The sequence below is a fragment of the Dromiciops gliroides genome, chromosome 2 (assembly GCF_019393635.1).
Source record: "Dromiciops gliroides isolate mDroGli1 chromosome 2, mDroGli1.pri, whole genome shotgun sequence".
NCBI lineage: Eukaryota > Metazoa > Chordata > Mammalia > Microbiotheria > Microbiotheriidae > Dromiciops > Dromiciops gliroides.
Window position 1 is genome coordinate 687,983,477 of NC_057862.1, and position 7,970 is coordinate 687,991,446.

At 40.6% G+C, this 7,970-nt stretch overlaps 1 pseudogene; it reads left to right on the forward strand.

Moving 5' to 3' along the window:
- The first annotated feature begins 1,716 nt into the window (after positions 1-1,716).
- Positions 1,717-2,171, forward strand: LOC122739644 (annotated as a pseudogene).
- The last annotated feature ends 5,799 nt before the right edge of the window (positions 2,172-7,970 follow it).

Genomic DNA, 7,970 nt, shown 5'->3' on the forward strand with positions numbered 1-7,970 from the left:
GAAAGAAGCATGGAATGATTTTTTTGGGGGGTTGAGGAACACGGGCATTTTTGTAGCTTGAGGTTTTAGTGAGAGAATCAGGATGATGTGGAAGTCAGAGGTAAGGGCAGCCTGAGGGGAAAAAGGAAAACCTGGAATAATTGTTATTGGGAAGATGATTGGGGGGAAATAAGAGGATGGCTGTGAAGCCCTACAGAGGCTTGTGTTAAGATTATGTAACATGCAAAATAGGGGTTGCAGTGGGCCCAGTTTTGAGACAGACAGTTGTTTGATTCTCCCCTACAGTTGTTGTTTGATTCTCCCCTACAGTTCTCAGCAACAAAGGGAACAGAGAAGATGGATGGTACATGTAAAATGAATGGTGACAAGCCAAGGAGCTAGGGTTCAAGGCTAAAGAAGTGTCAAATTGACTCAGGGTCAGTAATATGAAATCTCCTGTTGTAGGAGAGATAATGGAATGGGAGCATGAAGAGGAATGGGCTTACTAAAGGTCTTGGCCAGGATTAAGAATGGACTTGGGGAAATTGATGAGGGGTAGAAATGGAAGGATGGGTGTCATCTCATCACAAGCAATTATAGATAGATTTACACAAGTCAGGGTGGGGACTTCTGGCTCCGTGGCTCTTTCATTCTGCCATGACAGCAGGGAGACTGTCAGGATTACTGTTTCATTCCCAGTACAGAGCACAAAGACATGTTTTTGGGCTGCCTGTTCCATTATTTCTTTTTGATTTTCCAATAGGAAAGGCAATCTATTTTTTGAGGGGGGAGGGGGGTTATCTTACTGTTCTTTGTCTGACTAAATCAGGAAAATCACAACAAAAGAATTAAAATAATGCATTGCTGTTTCGGATTCCAAGTGTCTTAATGAATTTAGACAAGAATAAAATCTCCCCACTTCACATTCTGCAGCTAATAAACCAGTAAGGTATAATTCTTTTCCTGACGTAGCTGAAAATTCAAGACAACCTAAACCCTATGGCTTATAACTTCCTTTTATCTTTATTAGGCAGCCATGCACTTCTAAAAGCATTGTTCATTTTTTAAGAGCACTTAGTACCTTATTAATTGTCCCTAGGGCCACAGACTTTATTGGGGTCCACATTATTATACTTTTGTATTTGAAAAGGGGGGATTGAGGGGGGGTGGGAAGGTAATTGGGAAGAAGACAGATGACCTGTGTAGGAATGCTTTGTTCTGAGACTTCCTTCAAGACTCAATATGAGGGGGGGCAGCTAGTTGGCACAGTGGATAAAGCACTGGCCCTGGATTCAGGAGGACCTGAGTTCAAATCCTGCCTCAGACACTTGACACTTACTAGCTAACTAGACCCTGGGCAAGTCACTCAACTCTCATTGCCCCACACGCAAAAATCTATATCTATCTATCTATCTATCTATGTATATGTATATATATACGCACACACATGTATATATGTATATGTGTGTCTCTACACATACATATGCATATACACATAGATACACATATGTGTAGATAAAATGTAAATATATGTATATATACATGCATACACACATACATATATACGTGTGTGTATGAGCATAATCTGCAAATCATTGGATAAAACGACTCAATATGAGGAACAGGGAGGGAGCCTGCCCCAAGGAAGCACCAGTGCCCATTGGGTGGCGTGGTCGGGGGCGGGACCAGACCTTAAAGGGCCCGATAACCAAAAAGAAGGAAGAAGCTGACCCATCCATGGAGCCCAAACGAAACCATCCGCTGTTCCGGGGAGCCTTCTCCATCACCCTTCCCCAGGGGGCTCTGGACGTGAGTGATGTCCGGCCGGTACTGGACAAGCAGGAAGTTTTCTGCCACCTTGGGACGGAGCAGAGTCTCATCTTGGAACTCCTGGAGCCGCCTCAGGTGCAAGGAGAAGCGGCCCTGGGGTGTCACTTCGAGGCTCTGGGAGGGGTGCAGGGGCCAGGGGGGCAGCAGGTGGAGGCAGTGCAGCCCCCCTCGGCCCATAGTCTGTCCCTTCGGGGCTGCAGGAATGCGGTCGTCAGCGTTTGGCCAAGGAGAAGGAGGCCAATGAAAGGCATGTAATCTTGCTCCTGGCCCTGTTCCTATTGCCCCAATATGGGACAGACCTCCTGCTGACCATCAATGAGCCTCTCTCTGGGGGTAGGCCAGCCAACGGCCATGAAGCCTAATTAATGCCTCCCACCCTGGACCCTGGTTGACTTTGAAAGGCTGGTGACTTCCCTGGCTCCTCTTGACCCCAGGGCTACTTACTCTGTTCTTTATTGGGGTCCACATTATTATACTTTTATATTCGAAAAGGAGGAATTGAGGGGGATGGGAACGTTATTGGACCCCAATAAAGACCTTTGGCCCCAGGGAAAGATCCTGAACTGTCTTCTGTTGCTGGTGTCTGGATGTCGGGATTCCCCAACAGAAGCCAGGGATTGGTAGTTGAGATTTCTCCTATATCCCTGCTCCACATACAGACATAAGGCACCACCTTTGCAGAAATAGACTTGCTTTATACCAATTTTTTAAAAAAAAAGGAAAAGAAAGAAAGAAAGGAAGAAAGAAAGAAGACAATATGAATACCACCATCTGCAGTAAGTCCTTTCCATCCTTCTGCTCCCTGTAATGCCCCTCAAAGATTAATTCCCATTTGCTCTGTCTTTAACTTGTGTATACATTGTTGTTGAGAGCAGGCATTCTTTAACATTCTTTGTAATCCCACACTCAGTGCTCACCACTTAATAAATTTTTGCTATCTCGTTCACAGGAGTAAGGTTATAAATCCATGAACTCACTCCCCCAAAATTATATTACAAACCTCCAAAATTTTTCCTTAATCTCACAAGAAAGAAATCTTGGCTTTATGAATGTTAGCTATATGTCAGGAAGAACTCTCTATTTTTTTTTCTTTCTGTCCTCAGCCCCTATGATATCCCTTGCTATAGAAAAGGCTTAATGATATTAAGAACAAGAAGAACCATTATAGCATAAAGTTTGAAGGTTTACAAAGTGTTTTACACATGTTACCTCATTTAAATCTCACTACACTGTGAGATAGGTATTATTATAGCCCCACTTTACAGATGAGAAAAGTGAAACTGACAAAGAGGAAATGATTTGCTGGAAGTCATTCAGACAGAAATCTTCATTGACTTTCAGGCCAACATTTTATCCACATTATACATTGGCTATAGTATAGTGTATATGGACTGTGGGCAAATGATCCCCACTCTGCCTATGCACCACTCAGTGATGATGATCATATCTGGCTTCTAGTAAAAATATATAATCAGAGGACCATAACATACCAGAGCTATAAGCTACTTTTGAAATCATTTAGTCCGGGTCCTTCATGTGAGCTCAATAGAGATGAACCAATTTAACTAGAGCCTCCCTTGCCCCCAGTTAATAAGTGGAGCAATCAGGACTTAGAGCTAGGCCCTCTGACCAATGTTACTCAGGTATATCAAAATCCATCTTTTTTTTTTTTCCTTTTAACATTTTCTCTTGGTGCTACTATATGCCTGTGAATCATGGAAATCTGTGTTCTCAAAAGTATCAGGATTCCTCTTGACTCAAAGGGAAGTGAATAGAAAGACTCAAGACTGGTGAATACTGGGTCCAACATGTTATCGATGCTAATGTGTATAGGAAGCCACCTAAATAATATCTTTCCCTATCCTCCCTGGTATCCAGATTTGTTTGTTTTTTTTTCTTTTTTAGGAGAAATAAGGTCTTTAATCGGGGCAGAGGAACTATAGCTCGTGGTATCCCAAAGCTAGGAAGCTAGGAATACCCCATATCCATGTTTTAAACTTGAATCATCCTTGACTCCTCTCTGTCTAATCAGTTGCCACATTTTTTCATAGGTATCTATCCATTAACTTTGCACAAATCACTTTCCCTTCACTCAAAAGTCTGCCATTTAAGATCAGCATGAGAAGTAGTAGTAATAGTAATAATTCTGGCTGTTGGAGCAGCGATAGCAGCAGTAGTAATAGTTGTACCAGCAGTTATCAGTAATAAGAATAGTTTCAGTCTGTGAGATTTAAAATTGGATATTAGATCATAAAAACTGTGTAATTTAAGATTCTAAATGTGGATTCTAATCTGTTCCCCCAGTTTTGGGGGAAACTGACTAAAATCACACATTTAGAATCTTAAATTACACAAGTCATAGTCTTAGAAATACTACTACTAGTAGTAGCAGTAGCAGTAGCAGTAGTGCTAGCAGTAGAAATAACAGTAGTAGTAGCAATAGTAGAAGTAGGAAGAGGAGAAGGAGAAGGAGGAGGAAGAGGAAAAAAATGAGGAGGAGGAAGAGGAAAAGGAGGAGGAAGAAGAAGAAGAATAGTATATGGTCCTGGAAATACAAAGAAAAAGAAATGGTCTTTGCTCGCAAGAAGTTTAGATTCTATGTAATAAGGAAACAGCAACACAATTAAGGAATCAAGATAGGTTGAGAACAGAGATAATATTAAAAAATGAGGAGATAAAGAAAGATTTCCCAACAGAGGTGGTGGCTTATTGAGCTCATGTCAGAACCTCTAAAGGTATGGGTGTGCATCAGGTACAATGTGCAGAGTTAGGAGATTACATGTTCTGTTCCAGGAGTAAGTAGCTACAGTCAGTTTGGCTGGAATGCACTGCATGTGTTCAGGGATGAATGTGAGTTAAGATTGGAAAGACTGAGGATAATGATTGCAGAATGTCATAAACACCAAATGAAGGTCTTGCTCCTTGAATGTAGGCGTTAATTAGCCATTCAAAGTTATTGAATGGAGGCAGGGGGAGGTTGGAGCCAAGATGGTGGAAGAAAGGCAATAACCTCTTAGAGCTCCTGACACAATCACTCCAAAAAACTCCAAGTAATGCTATAAGATAATTCCTGGAGCAACAGAACCCACAAAAGGACAGGGTGAGACCATTTTCTAGCCGAAGACAGTTTAGAAGGTCAGCAGGAGGGGGCTGCTGTACTGGGGTAGGAGTGGGACTCAACTCCTTCCTCACACCAACACAGATCCATACCCAGGCTGGCCACCCAGAACCGGGCCATGCTGACACACATCTAGCCCCAGGCAGACCCCAACAGAGAAATTTACCCGCAGAGGCTCCAAATCGGCTATAGCACTGATGTCTCCTGGAACTAAGCTCATGGTTTGGTGAGAAGATCAAGTGGTTCAATAGTTGGCCAGGGGGAGATTACAGGGGTCTCTGCTATAGCTGAGGCAAAATTAGGTTGTTCTACCCCAACTGAGAACCAGGAAGCAATCTTGAGTGGCAGCTGCCAAGGAAGGGGCGGGGCACAGGCTCACCAGAACTATCAACCACAGCAAACAAAATTTTGTTTCCTGGTTGAATAGCAAGAAGACTTGTGGTTATTTATAGACCAGAACACAGGCCAGCCAAGTGTAGAAACTTCCCCTGCTTAAATCGTACCACCTTGAACTCCCTGAAGCTTGGGACAGTGCATTCTGTAATCAGTGCCCGACTTTAAGAAGGAGTTAAAAGTCAAGAAATTGAGCAGACAGAGAAAGATGTGGACCATAGAAGGTTTCCTTACTGACAAGGAAGAGCAAGGTGTACCCTCAGAAAAGGATAGCAACATCAGAGCTCCTACATTCAAAGCTTCCAAGAAAAATATGAATCGGTCTCAGGCCATAGAAGCGCTCAAAAAGGACTTTGATGATAAAGTAAGAGAGGTAGAGGGAAAAAAATGAGAGTGATGCTGGAAATTCATAAAAATAAGTCAACAGCTTGAAAAGCCAAATGGAAAAGCTCTCTGAAGAAAATAATTGCCTAAGAATTAGGATTGAACAAATGGAAACTAGTGACTTTATGAGAAACCAAAACACAATAAAACAAATCCAAATGAATAAAAACTAGAGGGTAATGGGAAATATCTTCTTGGGAATACAGCTGACATGGAAAATAGATCCAGGAGAGATAATTTGGAAATTTTTGGACCACCTGAAAACCATGATCAAAATAACAGCTTTGATATCATCTTCCAATAGATTGTCAAAGAAAATTGCTCAGATATTCTAAAAACAGAAAGTAAAATAGAAATTAAAAGAATCCACTGATCACCTCCTGAAAGAGATCCCAAAATTAAAACCTCCAAGAATATTATAGCCAAATTACAGAGTTCCCAGGTCAAGTAGAAAATATTTCAAGCAGCCAGAAAGAAAACAAGTACTGTGGAGCCACAGTCAGGATAACACAAGATCTAGCAGCTTCTACAATAAAGGATCAGAAGGCATGGAATATGATATTCCAGAGGGCAAAGGGATTGAGATTACAACCAAGAATCACCTGCCCAGCAAAACTGAATATAATCTTTCAGAGGAAAAATGGGACTTCAGTAAAAAAGAGGACTTTCAGGCATTTGTGATGAAAAGACCTGAACTCAATATACCCTAGAGAAGCATAAAAAGGTAAACAGGAAAAAAAAAAATCATGAGGGATGTTAAAAGGTTTAACTGTTTACATTCCTACATGGAAAGATGATATGTCTAACTCATAAGAATTTTTTCAGTATTAGGGCAGATAATAGGAATAAATTTAGACAGAGAGCACAGGTGGAAATTGATTATAAAGGGATGATATCTGTAAATTATTTCTTTTTTGTTTATTTCGTAGTCGTTGTTGTTGTTTGTTTTTGTGGGGGGGGTGGTCAGAGTCAGATGGCATGACTGGTGTTGCAGAATTGGGGAGTGTCTTGTGTCTGAGGCCTGATTTGGGCTTGGATCCTCCTGAATCCTGGGAGGGTGCTTTGTCTGCTGTGTCACCTAGTTGCCCTGTGATGACATTGATTAATGAGGATTGATTGATGATAATTACTGAATGATGATTATGAGGATTGATTGATAAAGTTGAGATCTGATGTTGAGGATTGATTGAGGATGATGATGCGGATTGATGCGTTATAATTGATTAATGATAATGACAATATGTGTGGTACTTTGCTGGGCTATTGTGAAGAAAATTCCCTGTCAGGTATAAGGTACGATATAAAAGTTATCTATTACTCTTTTTGCCATAATCAACTTTAGGGATTTATTGTAAGAAAATCTGTCTATAAATGTAGTTTATTACAAAAAATGATGAGCAAGATGCTATCAGAAAAACCTGGAAAGATCTACATGAGCTGATGCAAAGTGAAATGTACTGTATACAAAATGACAGTAATATTGTAAGATGATCTGCTAAGAATGACTTAGTTATTTTCAGCAATGTAATGATCCAAGAGAACTCTAAAGGTCTTATGAAAAATGCAATCCATCTATAGAGAGAAAACTGATGTTATCTAAATATAGATTGAAGTATAATTTTTTCGTTAGTTCCTTTATCTGAAATTTTCTTTTTGTTTTCTTTCACAATCTGGGTAATGTGGAAATGTTTTGCATGACTGCTCATGTATAGCTTATATTGAATTGCTTGAGTTCTTGGGGATGGATGGGGAGCGAGTCAGGAAGAGAATTTGGAACACCAAGTTTTTTAAAAAAATTGATGTCAAACTGATGTCAAAATTAGCATTTTATATGTAATTTAAGAAAATAAATTCTAAATATTTAAAATTTTTTAAAAGTTATTGAATAGGGGAATTCTATAATCAGAACTAAGGTTTTAGAAAGACCACAGCTTTAGTATTGAGGAGATGAGAGTTCATAACTAGGCTGTAGATTAATGCAGGTTTGGTAAAAATTATTTGTGGTAAAGATTTATATTACCATTTTTAGCTAACTCATATGGGAGGAGCCACACCTGGCCCACACTGAGGTTACCTATGCTACTGAGCTCAGAAAGGCAACTTTTGAAGGACCTCCCCTTTTGGGGGGAGGAGAGATTGAATGCTCTCTAAAGGGAGGCTAGGCTGCTTCTGGAACCCTAGGCTGCTTCCGGAACGCTAGGTGTTTTCCGGGATGAAGTTTTTTCCTTTGGGGCCCTTAAGCTGGCGGTACGTGTTCGTGTTCTGT